This window comes from Leiobunum rupestre, chromosome 1, assembly GCF_980474605.1.
Source record: "Leiobunum rupestre chromosome 1, qqLeiRupe1.1.hap1, whole genome shotgun sequence".
Lineage (NCBI taxonomy): Eukaryota > Metazoa > Arthropoda > Arachnida > Opiliones > Sclerosomatidae > Leiobunum > Leiobunum rupestre.
Genome location: NC_143384.1, coordinates 65,572,245 through 65,586,599, shown reverse-complemented (window position 1 = coordinate 65,586,599; position 14,355 = coordinate 65,572,245). Strand labels below are relative to the sequence as shown.

At 42.5% G+C, this 14,355-nt stretch overlaps 25 non-coding genes across 25 annotated transcripts; 13 read left to right on the top strand and 12 right to left on the bottom strand.

Annotated features, from left to right (window-relative positions):
* The first annotated feature begins 2,515 nt into the window (after positions 1-2,515).
* LOC149965991 (signal recognition particle RNA) lies at positions 2,516-2,814 on the top strand. The gene has a single exon (XR_016474053.1).
* A 434-nt stretch (positions 2,815-3,248) lies between these two features.
* TRNAK-UUU (transfer RNA lysine (anticodon UUU)) lies at positions 3,249-3,321 on the bottom strand. Its single transcript has one exon. It is a non-coding gene; the product is annotated as a tRNA-Lys (tRNA).
* A 136-nt stretch (positions 3,322-3,457) lies between these two features.
* On the top strand, positions 3,458-3,756 carry LOC149965989 (signal recognition particle RNA). Its single transcript, XR_016474247.1, has one exon.
* A 433-nt stretch (positions 3,757-4,189) lies between these two features.
* TRNAK-UUU (transfer RNA lysine (anticodon UUU)) lies at positions 4,190-4,262 on the bottom strand. The gene has a single exon. It is a non-coding gene; the product is annotated as a tRNA-Lys (tRNA).
* Positions 4,263-4,398: 136 nt separating this feature from the next.
* Positions 4,399-4,697, top strand: LOC149965987 (signal recognition particle RNA). Its single transcript, XR_016473593.1, has one exon.
* A 434-nt stretch (positions 4,698-5,131) lies between these two features.
* Positions 5,132-5,204, bottom strand: TRNAK-UUU (transfer RNA lysine (anticodon UUU)). The gene has a single exon. It is a non-coding gene; the product is annotated as a tRNA-Lys (tRNA).
* Positions 5,205-5,340: 136 nt separating this feature from the next.
* On the top strand, positions 5,341-5,639 carry LOC149965985 (signal recognition particle RNA). The gene has a single exon (XR_016474236.1).
* Positions 5,640-6,071: 432 nt separating this feature from the next.
* Positions 6,072-6,144, bottom strand: TRNAK-UUU (transfer RNA lysine (anticodon UUU)). The gene has a single exon. It is a non-coding gene; the product is annotated as a tRNA-Lys (tRNA).
* A 136-nt stretch (positions 6,145-6,280) lies between these two features.
* LOC149965983 (signal recognition particle RNA) lies at positions 6,281-6,579 on the top strand. Its single transcript, XR_016473590.1, has one exon.
* A 434-nt stretch (positions 6,580-7,013) lies between these two features.
* Positions 7,014-7,086, bottom strand: TRNAK-UUU (transfer RNA lysine (anticodon UUU)). Its single transcript has one exon. It is a non-coding gene; the product is annotated as a tRNA-Lys (tRNA).
* A 136-nt stretch (positions 7,087-7,222) lies between these two features.
* LOC149965981 (signal recognition particle RNA) lies at positions 7,223-7,521 on the top strand. The gene has a single exon (XR_016474225.1).
* A 433-nt stretch (positions 7,522-7,954) lies between these two features.
* TRNAK-UUU (transfer RNA lysine (anticodon UUU)) lies at positions 7,955-8,027 on the bottom strand. Its single transcript has one exon. It is a non-coding gene; the product is annotated as a tRNA-Lys (tRNA).
* A 136-nt stretch (positions 8,028-8,163) lies between these two features.
* LOC149965979 (signal recognition particle RNA) lies at positions 8,164-8,462 on the top strand. Its single transcript, XR_016473589.1, has one exon.
* A 432-nt stretch (positions 8,463-8,894) lies between these two features.
* TRNAK-UUU (transfer RNA lysine (anticodon UUU)) lies at positions 8,895-8,967 on the bottom strand. The gene has a single exon. It is a non-coding gene; the product is annotated as a tRNA-Lys (tRNA).
* Positions 8,968-9,103: 136 nt separating this feature from the next.
* LOC149965977 (signal recognition particle RNA) lies at positions 9,104-9,402 on the top strand. The gene has a single exon (XR_016473588.1).
* Positions 9,403-9,835: 433 nt separating this feature from the next.
* Positions 9,836-9,908, bottom strand: TRNAK-UUU (transfer RNA lysine (anticodon UUU)). Its single transcript has one exon. It is a non-coding gene; the product is annotated as a tRNA-Lys (tRNA).
* A 136-nt stretch (positions 9,909-10,044) lies between these two features.
* Positions 10,045-10,343, top strand: LOC149965975 (signal recognition particle RNA). Its single transcript, XR_016474110.1, has one exon.
* A 432-nt stretch (positions 10,344-10,775) lies between these two features.
* Positions 10,776-10,848, bottom strand: TRNAK-UUU (transfer RNA lysine (anticodon UUU)). Its single transcript has one exon. It is a non-coding gene; the product is annotated as a tRNA-Lys (tRNA).
* A 136-nt stretch (positions 10,849-10,984) lies between these two features.
* On the top strand, positions 10,985-11,283 carry LOC149965973 (signal recognition particle RNA). Its single transcript, XR_016473038.1, has one exon.
* Positions 11,284-11,717: 434 nt separating this feature from the next.
* Positions 11,718-11,790, bottom strand: TRNAK-UUU (transfer RNA lysine (anticodon UUU)). Its single transcript has one exon. It is a non-coding gene; the product is annotated as a tRNA-Lys (tRNA).
* Positions 11,791-11,926: 136 nt separating this feature from the next.
* On the top strand, positions 11,927-12,225 carry LOC149965971 (signal recognition particle RNA). The gene has a single exon (XR_016474214.1).
* Positions 12,226-12,657: 432 nt separating this feature from the next.
* On the bottom strand, positions 12,658-12,730 carry TRNAK-UUU (transfer RNA lysine (anticodon UUU)). Its single transcript has one exon. It is a non-coding gene; the product is annotated as a tRNA-Lys (tRNA).
* Positions 12,731-12,866: 136 nt separating this feature from the next.
* LOC149965969 (signal recognition particle RNA) lies at positions 12,867-13,165 on the top strand. The gene has a single exon (XR_016473584.1).
* Positions 13,166-13,599: 434 nt separating this feature from the next.
* TRNAK-UUU (transfer RNA lysine (anticodon UUU)) lies at positions 13,600-13,672 on the bottom strand. The gene has a single exon. It is a non-coding gene; the product is annotated as a tRNA-Lys (tRNA).
* A 136-nt stretch (positions 13,673-13,808) lies between these two features.
* LOC149965967 (signal recognition particle RNA) lies at positions 13,809-14,107 on the top strand. Its single transcript, XR_016474203.1, has one exon.
* The last annotated feature ends 248 nt before the right edge of the window (positions 14,108-14,355 follow it).

Here is a 14,355-nt window from a genome sequence, read left to right as displayed (position 1 = left end):
TTTTTCCTCTGCCGAAAATTTTCGAGGCGCAGAAAAAAAGCAGTAGGTTTTTCGTCGGCTAAAAGGTGCTGGGCTTTCGCACGAACTGCGGCACCAACGAACTCATGGGCGGTAACTTGAGAAAGGGATTCCGTCAAAGCAATAAGTTTGGTTTCTTCATCAACTGACAAATTCCGACGAGCAAGGTAAGCATTAATCTCTATTTGCAATTTGGTTTTATGCGCGCGACGCTGCGAGGCCAAATGTTTGGAGTAAAAAATAGCGTAATCACGCAAAGATATTTTCAAATCTTCATACCACCGAAAAATATCTTCCCGGTAGGCAAGTGAGGTTTGGCTTCGTTCCACTATACGAGTACAACCAGTGAGAAAGTTATCATTCTCCAACAAAGAGGAATTAAAAGCCCAAGTTCCCGGCCCTCTCGGAGAACCAGACAGATCAATTTGCACTATGAGGGCTTTATGATCAGAAAAAGGAGAAGCCATGTAAGTGCAACGAGATAAAAGAGCTAGTTTGGGCCGCCGAACGAAAAAGTAGTCTATTCGGGAGAATAAATATCGCCCAAAAACAAATCCAGCCCGCGAATATTCAAATTGCGAAGGATGGTAGTGACGCCAAACATCGACCAATGAAAGTTCGCCAGACATGGTTGGTAACGAATAACGCCGGTCCATTGAAGGGTTCATGACATCATTTAGATCGCCAAAAATAAAAGGCCGATGAAGCGTACTACAAATATTGGCGATTTCTTTAAAAAATGTCGAACGGGAGGCTGCGTCATTTGGAGCGTAAACATTAATATAGTCGATACAGGTATCATCTATTTCTAATGAGGTCAATAAAAAACGCCCCGTATTTTTATGTACCACCCGGCGGGGTAAGACGTCTATTCCTGGCCGTATTAAAGTTGCAACACCGCAAAAACCTCCATTATTTAAATCCAGGTCAATAAAAACTTTACCTCTAAAAAACGTTTTAAAAATAGCTACATGTTCCGGGAGCCAGTGGGTTTCTTGTAAAAAAACGAGATCATAGTCCTTTATAAAAGCTATTACATGTTCCATTTTCGTCTTATCACGCAATCCATTAACATTTAGCGATAAAAAACGTAACGCCATATTAATTATGCCATGTTGTGATCTTCCAAAACTCCATCAGACTGCTGCCCTCCAGACCCCATGGGGTCAGAGTCGTCACCAGGAGGCAAATTGGGCGTAGAGGCAAGCTTACCGGTCAGGCGGGAGGACTTAAGAATAGAGGAACTCTTTCGGCGATACGGAAACGAAATGACGTCACCGTCGTCCGTTGAATGATGACGCTTGCTGTTAGGCCTACCGCTCTGTTTAAATTTAGAAGAACGATGAATTATCGCAGCATCCGGTTTACTAACACCCACGTCAGCCGTATCCTGTGGCGCATCGCCCTCTGACTTATCAGCGGAATTATTATTACCAGCCCGCTGAGGACAATTACGAACGGTGTGGCCCTGTTGCTTGCAACCGAAAGAAACAAACTTAGGACAGTCCTTGTATATGTGATCGGAAGCCAAACACCCGTTACAGACCCGGCCTTGGCGATCATGCTGGACTTCGTAAAAGGACTCCACCCCCATCATGTCCTTAAGTTTAATGCGATAGGGAAGTGACGAAACCCCTTCCGGTAACGCCACCTTCACACGTCGAACTCCCGTGTAAATATTCTTCTTATTCTTCGCCCATACTATCTCTCCCTTTAAATCACAGCCCATACTACGCAATTTCTCCATCAAAGCCTCGTCAGCAACAAATTCCGGTAAACCAAAAAAAGAGGCTACCACTACCTTAACAGCAACATTCGACACGGCATAGACTTCTTCATTAATATCAATTCCCTGCAAAACGCAGTCCTCGGCGTCCTTAACAGTGACGAACGTTACAAAAAAACCTCCTGTAGTTGGAACAACCGACGAGATGGCCTCCAACCCAAAAGCCAGGTGGATCGCCGTAATAACATCATCTTCTGTTATATCTTGGTTAGTGCAGGTTAAAAAGTTAGAGCGTTTAAAAATATCCATCCTGGATTTCAGACGAAAACCCAGGAGGGCAAGGAAACCGAAAAAAAAACTGCGCGGATTAGTAAATTATAAATTAAGGAAACAAATTGTAAGAAAAATAACCGAAACTAAGGCTTAGCGAGCAGGCGAGGAGAGCAAAGAAAAACGAACCGCACTCTCCAAAAAACCAAACGCGAAATCTCCCTCCGCCCAAACTGGGGCTCGAACCCAGGACCGTTAGGTTAAAATGCTGACGCTCTACCGACTGAGCTATCCGGGCTCTGCCATATTCGATCTTCATGAAAAATGTGGTAATGAACGGGACATTTATTCTCTCCAGTTAATATAACATTTTAACCATATTTCGTTAGGGACGTTCTAACGATTGAAAGGTCGCAACTCGAGAAGCGTCGTTGACTGGGAGGAGTGGCGTCCTCTTGTAATCCAGCGTCTTGAAAGGTCGCAACCCGAGAAGCGTCGTTGACTGGGAGGAGTGGCGTCCTCTTGTAATCCAGCGTCTTGGAAGTCGGAATTCGAGGATGGTGTGAGGTTGGAGACTCTGATGATCATCACGCTGTGGAGATTTAACGTCCGCTCGAAGTTTACCGTCAATATGGTGCGCTCGGGGGAGCTCGAAGTGAACCAGGTTTCTTAACGAGGTACGTAGCGGCTTAGGGCAGAAATGCAGCAAGCAAAAGTACCCGCGGAAAACCGTCGTAGGGTTGCGTTTAAGAGCAGGGTTTGATTATCAGACCACCCAAGAAAGTCAAACTCGATTCTTTTGGCTTTTGTTTAAACTAACATGAAAAAGAGTTGCTATGAAAAAGAAAAAAACGGGAATATTTTTTGAAAACAAAACTTTTTTTTTAAAAAATTCCATTATCGCCGACGATAAATAATGTTGGTGACAGTGACCAATTGTCATCTCTATCAATGCCAGACGAACGTCGGTAAATAGTTTAATTTTTGGATTTCGAATTACATAACTTCCGTTTTTTTTTCAAGGTCACGAATATATCCTTAATCAGATCGGCCGAACGTTTCTTAAGTTCAAATTAAAGGAACGGCTTTCAAGCTGCGGCTCTACCCCGGACCGTTAAATGATTTGTTTAAGGTTCTCCAGACTAAGCAAATTGAGCGTTTCTCAAAGCGGAAAAGACGTTACATTGCCGTTAGTTATAAAACTGACAACGAATAAAAAATCGCTACATTTACCCGCCCGAACTGGGGCTCGAACCCAGGACCGTTAGGTTAAAAGCCTAACGCTCTACCGACTGAGCTATCCGGGCTCTGCCGTATTCTATCTTCATGAAAAATGTGGTAATGGACGAGACATTTATTCTCTCCAGTTAATATAACATTTTATCCATATTTCGTTAGGGACGTTCTAACGATTGAAAGGTCGCAACTCGAGAAGCGTCGTTGACTGGAAGGAGTGGCGTCCTCTTGTAATCCAGCGTCTTGGAAGTCGGAATTCGAGGATGGTGTGAGGGTGGAGACTCTGATGATCATCACGCTGTGGAGATTTAACGTCCGCTCGAAGTTTACCGTCAATATGGTGCGCTCGGGGGAGCTCGAAGTGAACCAGGTTTCTTAACGAGGTACGTAGCGGCTTAGGGCAGAAATGCAGCAAGCAAAAGTACCCGCGGAAAACCGTCGTAGGGTTGCGTTTAAGAGCAGGGTTTGATTATCAGACCACCCAAGAAAGTCAAACTCGATTCTTTTGGCTTTTGTTTAAACTAACATGAAAAAGAGTTGCTATGAAAAAGAAAAAAACGGGAATATTTTTTGAAAACAAAACTTTTTTTTTAAAAATTCCATTATCGCCGACGATAAATAATGTTGGTGACAGTGACCAATTGTCATCTCTATCAATGCCAGACGAACGTCGGTAAATAGTTTAATTTTTGGATTTCGAATTACATAACTTCCGTTTTTTTTTCAAGGTCACGAATATATCCTTAATCAGATCGGCCGAACGTTTCTTAAGTTCAAATTAAAGGAACGGCTTTCAAGCTGCGGCTCTACCCCGGACCGTTAAATGATTTGTTTAAGGTTCTCCAGACTAAGCAAATTGAGCGTTTCTCAAAGCGGAAAATACGTTACATTGCCGTTAGTTATAAAACTGACAAAGAATAAAAAATCGTTACATTTACCCGCCCGAACTGGGGCTCGAACCCAGGACCGTTAGGTTAAAAGCCTAACGCTCTACCGACTGAGCTATCCGGGCTCTGCCGTATTCTATCTTCATGAAAAATGTGGTAATGGACGAGACATTTATTCTCTCCAGTTAATATAACATTTTAACCATATTTCGTTAGGGACGTTCTAACGATTGAAAGGTCGCAACTCGAGAAGCGTCGTTGACTGGGAGGAGTGGCGTCCTCTTGTAATCCAGCGTCTTGGAAGTCGGAATTCGAGGATGGTGTGAGGGTGGAGACTCTGATGATCATCACGCTGTGGAGATTTAACGTCCGCTCGAAGTTTACCGTCAATATGGTGCGCTCGGGGGAGCTCGAAGTGAACCAGGTTTCTTAACGAGGTACGTAGCGGCTTAGGGCAGAAATGCAGCAAGCAAAAGTACCCGCGGAAAACCGTCGTAGGGTTGCGTTGAAGAGCAGGGTTTGATTATCAGACCACCCAAGAAAGTCAAACTCGATTCTTTTGGCTTTTGTTTAAACTAACATGAAAAAGAGTTGCTATGAAAAAGAAAAAAACGGGAATATTTTTTGAAAACAAAACTTTTTTTTTAAAAAATTCCATTATCGCCGACGATAAATAATGTTGGTGACAGTGACCAATTGTCATCTCTATCAATGCCAGACGAACGTCGGTAAATAGTTTAATTTTTGGATTTCGAATTACATAACTTCCGTTTTTTTTTCAAGGTCACGAATATATCCTTAATCAGATCGGCCGAACGTTTCTTAAGTTCAAATTAAAGGAACGGCTTTCAAGCTGCGGCTCTACCCCGGACCGTTAAATGATTTGTTTAAGGTTCTCCAGACTAAGCAAATTGAGCGTTTCTCAAAGCGGAAAAGACGTTACATTGCCGTTAGTTATAAAACTGACAACGAATAAAAAATCGCTACATTTACCCGCCCGAACTGGGGCTCGAACCCAGGACCGTTAGGTTAAAAGCCTAACGCTCTACCGACTGAGCTATCCGGGCTCTGCCGTATTCTATCTTCATGAAAAATGTGGTAATGGACGAGACATTTATTCTCTCCAGTTAATATAACATTTTATCCATATTTCGTTAGGGACGTTCTAACGATTGAAAGGTCGCAACTCGAGAAGCGTCGTTGACTGGAAGGAGTGGCGTCCTCTTGTAATCCAGCGTCTTGGAAGTCGGAATTCGAGGATGGTGTGAGGGTGGAGACTCTGATGATCATCACGCTGTGGAGATTTAACGTCCGCTCGAAGTTTACCGTCAATATGGTGCGCTCGGGGGAGCTCGAAGTGAACCAGGTTTCTTAACGAGGTACGTAGCGGCTTAGGGCAGAAATGCAGCAAGCAAAAGTACCCGCGGAAAACCGTCGTAGGGTTGCGTTTAAGAGCAGGGTTTGATTATCAGACCACCCAAGAAAGTCAAACTCGATTCTTTTGGCTTTTGTTTAAACTAACATGAAAAAGAGTTGCTATGAAAAAGAAAAAAACGGGAATATTTTTTGAAAACAAAACTTTTTTTTTAAAAATTCCATTATCGCCGACGATAAATAATGTTGGTGACAGTGACCAATTGTCATCTCTATCAATGCCAGACGAACGTCGGTAAATAGTTTAATTTTTGGATTTCGAATTACATAACTTCCGTTTTTTTTCAAGGTCACGAATATATCCTTAATCAGATCGGCCGAACGTTTCTTAAGTTCAAATTAAAGGAACGGCTTTCAAGCTGCGGCTCTACCCCGGACCGTTAAATGATTTGTTTAAGGTTCTCCAGACTAAGCAAATTGAGCGTTTCTCAAAGCGGAAAATACGTTACATTGCCGTTAGTTATAAAACTGACAACGAATAAAAAATCGTTACATTTACCCGCCCGAACTGGGGCTCGAACCCAGGACCGTTAGGTTAAAAGCCTAACGCTCTACCGACTGAGCTATCCGGGCTCTGCCGTATTCTATCTTCATGAAAAATGTGGTAATGGACGAGACATTTATTCTCTCCAGTTAATATAACATTTTAACCATATTTCGTTAGGGACGTTCTAACGATTGAAAGGTCGCAACTCGAGAAGCGTCGTTGACTGGGAGGAGTGGCGTCCTCTTGTAATCCAGCGTCTTGGAAGTCGGAATTCGAGGATGGTGTGAGGGTGGAGACTCTGATGATCATCACGCTGTGGAGATTTAACGTCCGCTCGAAGTTTACCGTCAATATGGTGCGCTCGGGGGAGCTCGAAGTGAACCAGGTTTCTTAACGAGGTACGTAGCGGCTTAGGGCAGAAATGCAGCAAGCAAAAGTACCCGCGGAAAACCGTCGTAGGGTTGCGTTGAAGAGCAGGGTTTGATTATCAGACCACCCAAGAAAGTCAAACTCGATTCTTTTGGCTTTTGTTTAAACTAACATGAAAAAGAGTTGCTATGAAAAAGAAAAAAACGGGAATATTTTTTGAAAACAAAACTTTTTTTTTAAAAAATTCCATTATCGCCGACGATAAATAATGTTGGTGACAGTGACCAATTGTCATCTCTATCAATGCCAGACGAACGTCGGTAAATAGTTTAATTTTTGGATTTCGAATTACATAACTTCCGTTTTTTTTTCAAGGTCACGAATATATCCTTAATCAGATCGGCCGAACGTTTCTTAAGTTCAAATTAAAGGAACGGCTTTCAAGCTGCGGCTCTACCCCGGACCGTTAAATGATTTGTTTAAGGTTCTCCAGACTAAGCAAATTGAGCGTTTCTCAAAGCGGAAAAGACGTTACATTGCCGTTAGTTATAAAACTGACAACGAATAAAAAATCGCTACATTTACCCGCCCGAACTGGGGCTCGAACCCAGGACCGTTAGGTTAAAAGCCTAACGCTCTACCGACTGAGCTATCCGGGCTCTGCCGTATTCTATCTTCATGAAAAATGTGGTAATGGACGAGACATTTATTCTCTCCAGTTAATATAACATTTTATCCATATTTCGTTAGGGACGTTCTAACGATTGAAAGGTCGCAACTCGAGAAGCGTCGTTGACTGGAAGGAGTGGCGTCCTCTTGTAATCCAGCGTCTTGGAAGTCGGAATTCGAGGATGGTGTGAGGGTGGAGACTCTGATGATCATCACGCTGTGGAGATTTAACGTCCGCTCGAAGTTTACCGTCAATATGGTGCGCTCGGGGGAGCTCGAAGTGAACCAGGTTTCTTAACGAGGTACGTAGCGGCTTAGGGCAGAAATGCAGCAAGCAAAAGTACCCGCGGAAAACCGTCGTAGGGTTGCGTTTAAGAGCAGGGTTTGATTATCAGACCACCCAAGAAAGTCAAACTCGATTCTTTTGGCTTTTGTTTAAACTAACATGAAAAAGAGTTGCTATGAAAAAGAAAAAAACGGGAATATTTTTTGAAAACAAAACTTTTTTTTTAAAAATTCCATTATCGCCGACGATAAATAATGTTGGTGACAGTGACCAATTGTCATCTCTATCAATGCCAGACGAACGTCGGTAAATAGTTTAATTTTTGGATTTCGAATTACATAACTTCCGTTTTTTTTTCAAGGTCACGAATATATCCTTAATCAGATCGGCCGAACGTTTCTTAAGTTCAAATTAAAGGAACGGCTTTCAAGCTGCGGCTCTACCCCGGACCGTTAAATGATTTGTTTAAGGTTCTCCAGACTAAGCAAATTGAGCGTTTCTCAAAGCGGAAAAGACGTTACATTGCCGTTAGTTATAAAACTGACAACGAATAAAAAATCGTTACATTTACCCGCCCGAACTGGGGCTCGAACCCAGGACCGTTAGGTTAAAAGCCTAACGCTCTACCGACTGAGCTATCCGGGCTCTGCCGTATTCTATCTTCATGAAAAATGTGGTAATGGACGAGACATTTATTCTCTCCAGTTAATATAACATTTTAACCATATTTCTTTAGGGACGTTCTAACGATTGAAAGGTCGCAACTCGAGAAGCGTCGTTGACTGGGAGGAGTGGCGTCCTCTTGTAATCCAGCGTCTTGGAAGTCGGAATTCGAGGATGGTGTGAGGGTGGAGACTCTGATGATCATCACGCTGTGGAGATTTAACGTCCGCTCGAAGTTTACCGTCAATATGGTGCGCTCGGGGGAGCTCGAAGTGAACCAGGTTTCTTAACGAGGTACGTAGCGGCTTAGGGCAGAAATGCAGCAAGCAAAAGTACCCGCGGAAAACCGTCGTAGGGTTGCGTTGAAGAGCAGGGTTTGATTATCAGACCACCCAAGAAAGTCAAACTCGATTCTTTTGGCTTTTGTTTAAACTAACATGAAAAAGAGTTGCTATGAAAAAGAAAAAAACGGGAATATTTTTTGAAAACAAAACTTTTTTTTAAAAATTAAATTATCGCCGACGATAAATAATGTTGGTGACAGTGACCAATTGTCATCTCTATCAATGCCAGACGAACGTCGGTAAATAGTTTAATTTTTGGATTTCGAATTACATAACTTCCGTTTTTTTTTCAAGGTCACGAATATATCCTTAATCAGATCGGCCGAACGTTTCTTAAGTTCAAATTAAAGGAACGGCTTTCAAGCTGCGGCTCTACCCCGGACCGTTAAATGATTTGTTTAAGGTTCTCCAGACTAAGCAAATTGAGCGTTTCTCAAAGCGGAAAAGACGTTACATTGCCGTTAGTTATAAAACTGACAACGAATAAAAAATCGTTACATTTACCCGCCCGAACTGGGGCTCGAACCCAGGACCGTTAGGTTAAAAGCCTAACGCTCTACCGACTGAGCTATCCGGGCTCTGCCGTATTCTATCTTCATGAAAAATGTGGTAATGGACGAGACATTTATTCTCTCCAGTTAATATAACATTTTAACCATATTTCTTTAGGGACGTTCTAACGATTGAAAGGTCGCAACTCGAGAAGCGTCGTTGACTGGGAGGAGTGGCGTCCTCTTGTAATCCAGCGTCTTGGAAGTCGGAATTCGAGGATGGTGTGAGGGTGGAGACTCTGATGATCATCACGCTGTGGAGATTTAACGTCCGCTCGAAGTTTACCGTCAATATGGTGCGCTCGGGGGAGCTCGAAGTGAACCAGGTTTCTTAACGAGGTACGTAGCGGCTTAGGGCAGAAATGCAGCAAGCAAAAGTACCCGCGGAAAACCGTCGTAGGGTTGCGTTGAAGAGCAGGGTTTGATTATCAGACCACCCAAGAAAGTCAAACTCGATTCTTTTGGCTTTTGTTTAAACTAACATGAAAAAGAGTTGCTATGAAAAAGAAAAAAACGGGAATATTTTTTGAAAACAAAACTTTTTTTTTAAAAATTAAATTATCGCCGACGATAAATAATGTTGGTGACAGTGACCAATTGTCATCTCTATCAATGCCAGACGAACGTCGGTAAATAGTTTAATTTTTGGATTTCGAATTACATAACTTCCGTTTTTTTTTCAAGGTCACGAATATATCCTTAATCAGATCGGCCGAACGTTTCTTAAGTTCAAATTAAAGGAACGGCTTTCAAGCTGCGGCTCTACCCCGGACCGTTAAATGATTTGTTTAAGGTTCTCCAGACTAAGCAAATTGAGCGTTTCTCAAAGCGGAAAAGACGTTACATTGCCGTTAGTTATAAAACTGACAACGAATAAAAAATCGCTACATTTACCCGCCCGAACTGGGGCTCGAACCCAGGACCGTTAGGTTAAAAGCCTAACGCTCTACCGACTGAGCTATCCGGGCTCTGCCGTATTCTATCTTCATGAAAAATGTGGTAATGGACGAGACATTTATTCTCTCCAGTTAATATAACATTTTATCCATATTTCGTTAGGGACGTTCTAACGATTGAAAGGTCGCAACTCGAGAAGCGTCGTTGACTGGAAGGAGTGGCGTCCTCTTGTAATCCAGCGTCTTGGAAGTCGGAATTCGAGGATGGTGTGAGGGTGGAGACTCTGATGATCATCACGCTGTGGAGATTTAACGTCCGCTCGAAGTTTACCGTCAATATGGTGCGCTCGGGGGAGCTCGAAGTGAACCAGGTTTCTTAACGAGGTACGTAGCGGCTTAGGGCAGAAATGCAGCAAGCAAAAGTACCCGCGGAAAACCGTCGTAGGGTTGCGTTGAAGAGCAGGGTTTGATTATCAGACCACCCAAGAAAGTCAAACTCGATTCTTTTGGCTTTTGTTTAAACTAACATGAAAAAGAGTTGCTATGAAAAAGAAAAAAACGGGAATATTTTTTGAAAACAAAACTTTTTTTTAAAAATTAAATTATCGCCGACGATAAATAATGTTGGTGACAGTGACCAATTGTCATCTCTATCAATGCCAGACGAACGTCGGTAAATAGTTTAATTTTTGGATTTCGAATTACATAACTTCCGTTTTTTTTTCAAGGTCACGAATATATCCTTAATCAGATCGGCCGAACGTTTCTTAAGTTCAAATTAAAGGAACGGCTTTCAAGCTGCGGCTCTACCCCGGACCGTTAAATGATTTGTTTAAGGTTCTCCAGACTAAGCAAATTGAGCGTTTCTCAAAGCGGAAAAGACGTTACATTGCCGTTAGTTATAAAACTGACAACGAATAAAAAATCGCTACATTTACCCGCCCGAACTGGGGCTCGAACCCAGGACCGTTAGGTTAAAAGCCTAACGCTCTACCGACTGAGCTATCCGGGCTCTGCCGTATTCTATCTTCATGAAAAATGTGGTAATGGACGAGACATTTATTCTCTCCAGTTAATATAACATTTTATCCATATTTCGTTAGGGACGTTCTAACGATTGAAAGGTCGCAACTCGAGAAGCGTCGTTGACTGGAAGGAGTGGCGTCCTCTTGTAATCCAGCGTCTTGGAAGTCGGAATTCGAGGATGGTGTGAGGGTGGAGACTCTGATGATCATCACGCTGTGGAGATTTAACGTCCGCTCGAAGTTTACCGTCAATATGGTGCGCTCGGGGGAGCTCGAAGTGAACCAGGTTTCTTAACGAGGTACGTAGCGGCTTAGGGCAGAAATGCAGCAAGCAAAAGTACCCGCGGAAAACCATCGTAGGGTTGCGTTTAAGAGCAGGGTTTGATTATCAGACCACCCAAGAAAGTCAAACTCGATTCTTTTGGCTTTTGTTTAAACTAACATGAAAAAGAGTTGCTATGAAAAAGAAAAAAACGGGAATATTTTTTGAAAACAAAACTTTTTTTTTAAAAAATTCCATTATCGCCGACGATAAATAATGTTGGTGACAGTGACCAATTGTCATCTCTATCAATGCCAGACGAACGTCGGTAAATAGTTTAATTTTTGGATTTCGAATTACATAACTTCCGTTTTTTTTTCAAGGTCACGAATATATCCTTAATCAGATCGGCCGAACGTTTCTTAAGTTCAAATTAAAGGAACGGCTTTCAAGCTGCGGCTCTACCCCGGACCGTTAAATGATTTGTTTAAGGTTCTCCAGACTAAGCAAATTGAGCGTTTCTCAAAGCGGAAAAGACGTTACATTGCCGTTAGTTATAAAACTGACAACGAATAAAAAATCGCTACATTTACCCGCCCGAACTGGGGCTCGAACCCAGGACCGTTAGGTTAAAAGCCTAACGCTCTACCGACTGAGCTATCCGGGCTCTGCCGTATTCTATCTTCATGAAAAATGTGGTAATGGACGAGACATTTATTCTCTCCAGTTAATATAACATTTTATCCATATTTCGTTAGGGACGTTCTAACGATTGAAAGGTCGCAACTCGAGAAGCGTCGTTGACTGGAAGGAGTGGCGTCCTCTTGTAATCCAGCGTCTTGGAAGTCGGAATTCGAGGATGGTGTGAGGGTGGAGACTCTGATGATCATCACGCTGTGGAGATTTAACGTCCGCTCGAAGTTTACCGTCAATATGGTGCGCTCGGGGGAGCTCGAAGTGAACCAGGTTTCTTAACGAGGTACGTAGCGGCTTAGGGCAGAAATGCAGCAAGCAAAAGTACCCGCGGAAAACCGTCGTAGGGTTGCGTTTAAGAGCAGGGTTTGATTATCAGACCACCCAAGAAAGTCAAACTCGATTCTTTTGGCTTTTGTTTAAACTAACATGAAAAAGAGTTGCTATGAAAAAGAAAAAAACGGGAATATTTTTTGAAAACAAAACTTTTTTTTTAAAAATTCCATTATCGCCGACGATAAATAATGTTGGTGACAGTGACCAATTGTCATCTCTATCAATGCCAGACGAACGTCGGTAAATAGTTTAATTTTTGGATTTCGAATTACATAACTTCCGTTTTTTTTCAAGGTCACGAATATATCCTTAATCAGATCGGCCGAACGTTTCTTAAGTTCAAATTAAAGGAACGGCTTTCAAGCTGCGGCTCTACCCCGGACCGTTAAATGATTTGTTTAAGGTTCTCCAGACTAAGCAAATTGAGCGTTTCTCAAAGCGGAAAATACGTTACATTGCCGTTAGTTATAAAACTGACAACGAATAAAAAATCGTTACATTTACCCGCCCGAACTGGGGCTCGAACCCAGGACCGTTAGGTTAAAAGCCTAACGCTCTACCGACTGAGCTATCCGGGCTCTGCCGTATTCTATCTTCATGAAAAATGTGGTAATGGACGAGACATTTATTCTCTCCAGTTAATATAACATTTTAACCATATTTCGTTAGGGACGTTCTAACGATTGAAAGGTCGCAACTCGAGAAGCGTCGTTGACTGGGAGGAGTGGCGTCCTCTTGTAATCCAGCGTCTTGGAAGTCGGAATTCGAGGATGGTGTGAGGGTGGAGACTCTGATGATCATCACGCTGTGGAGATTTAACGTCCGCTCGAAGTTTACCGTCAATATGGTGCGCTCGGGGGAGCTCGAAGTGAACCAGGTTTCTTAACGAGGTACGTAGCGGCTTAGGGCAGAAATGCAGCAAGCAAAAGTACCCGCGGAAAACCGTCGTAGGGTTGCGTTGAAGAGCAGGGTTTGATTATCAGACCACCCAAGAAAGTCAAACTCGATTCTTTTGGCTTTTGTTTAAACTAACATGAAAAAGAGTTGCTATGAAAAAGAAAAAAACGGGAATATTTTTTGAAAACAAAACTTTTTTTTTAAAAAATTCCATTATCGCCGACGATAAATAATGTTGGTGACAGTGACCAATTGTCATCTCTATCAATGCCAGACGAACGTCGGTAAATAGTTTAATTTTTGGATTTCGAATTACATAACTTCCGTTTTTTTTTCAAGGTCACGAATATATCCTTAATCAGATCGGCCGAACGTTTCTTAAGTTCAAATTAAAGGAACGGCTTTCAAGCTGCGGCTCTACCCCGGACCGTTAAATGATTTGTTTAAGGTTCTCCAGACTAAGCAAATTGAGCGTTTCTCAAAGCGGAAAAGACGTTACATTGCCGTTAGTTATAAAACTGACAACGAATAAAAAATCGCTACATTTACCCGCCCGAACTGGGGCTCGAACCCAGGACCGTTAGGTTAAAAGCCTAACGCTCTACCGACTGAGCTATCCGGGCTCTGCCGTATTCTATCTTCATGAAAAATGTGGTAATGGACGAGACATTTATTCTCTCCAGTTAATATAACATTTTATCCATATTTCGTTAGGGACGTTCTAACGATTGAAAGGTCGCAACTCGAGAAGCGTCGTTGACTGGAAGGAGTGGCGTCCTCTTGTAATCCAGCGTCTTGGAAGTCGGAATTCGAGGATGGTGTGAGGGTGGAGACTCTGATGATCATCACGCTGTGGAGATTTAACGTCCGCTCGAAGTTTACCGTCAATATGGTGCGCTCGGGGGAGCTCGAAGTGAACCAGGTTTCTTAACGAGGTACGTAGCGGCTTAGGGCAGAAATGCAGCAAGCAAAAGTACCCGCGGAAAACCGTCGTAGGGTTGCGTTTAAGAGCAGGGTTTGATTATCAGACCACCCAAGAAAGTCAAACTCGATTCTTTTGGCTTTTGTTTAAACTAACATGAAAAAGAGTTGCTATGAAAAAGAAAAAAACGGGAATATTTTTTGAAAACAAAACTTTTTTTTTAAAAATTCCATTATCGCCGACGATAAATAATGTTGGTGACAGTGACCAATTGTCATCTCTATCAATGCCAGACGAACGTCGGTAAATAGTTTAATTTTTGGATTTCGAATTACATAACTTCCGTTTTTTTTTCAAGGTCACGAATATATCCTTAATCAGATC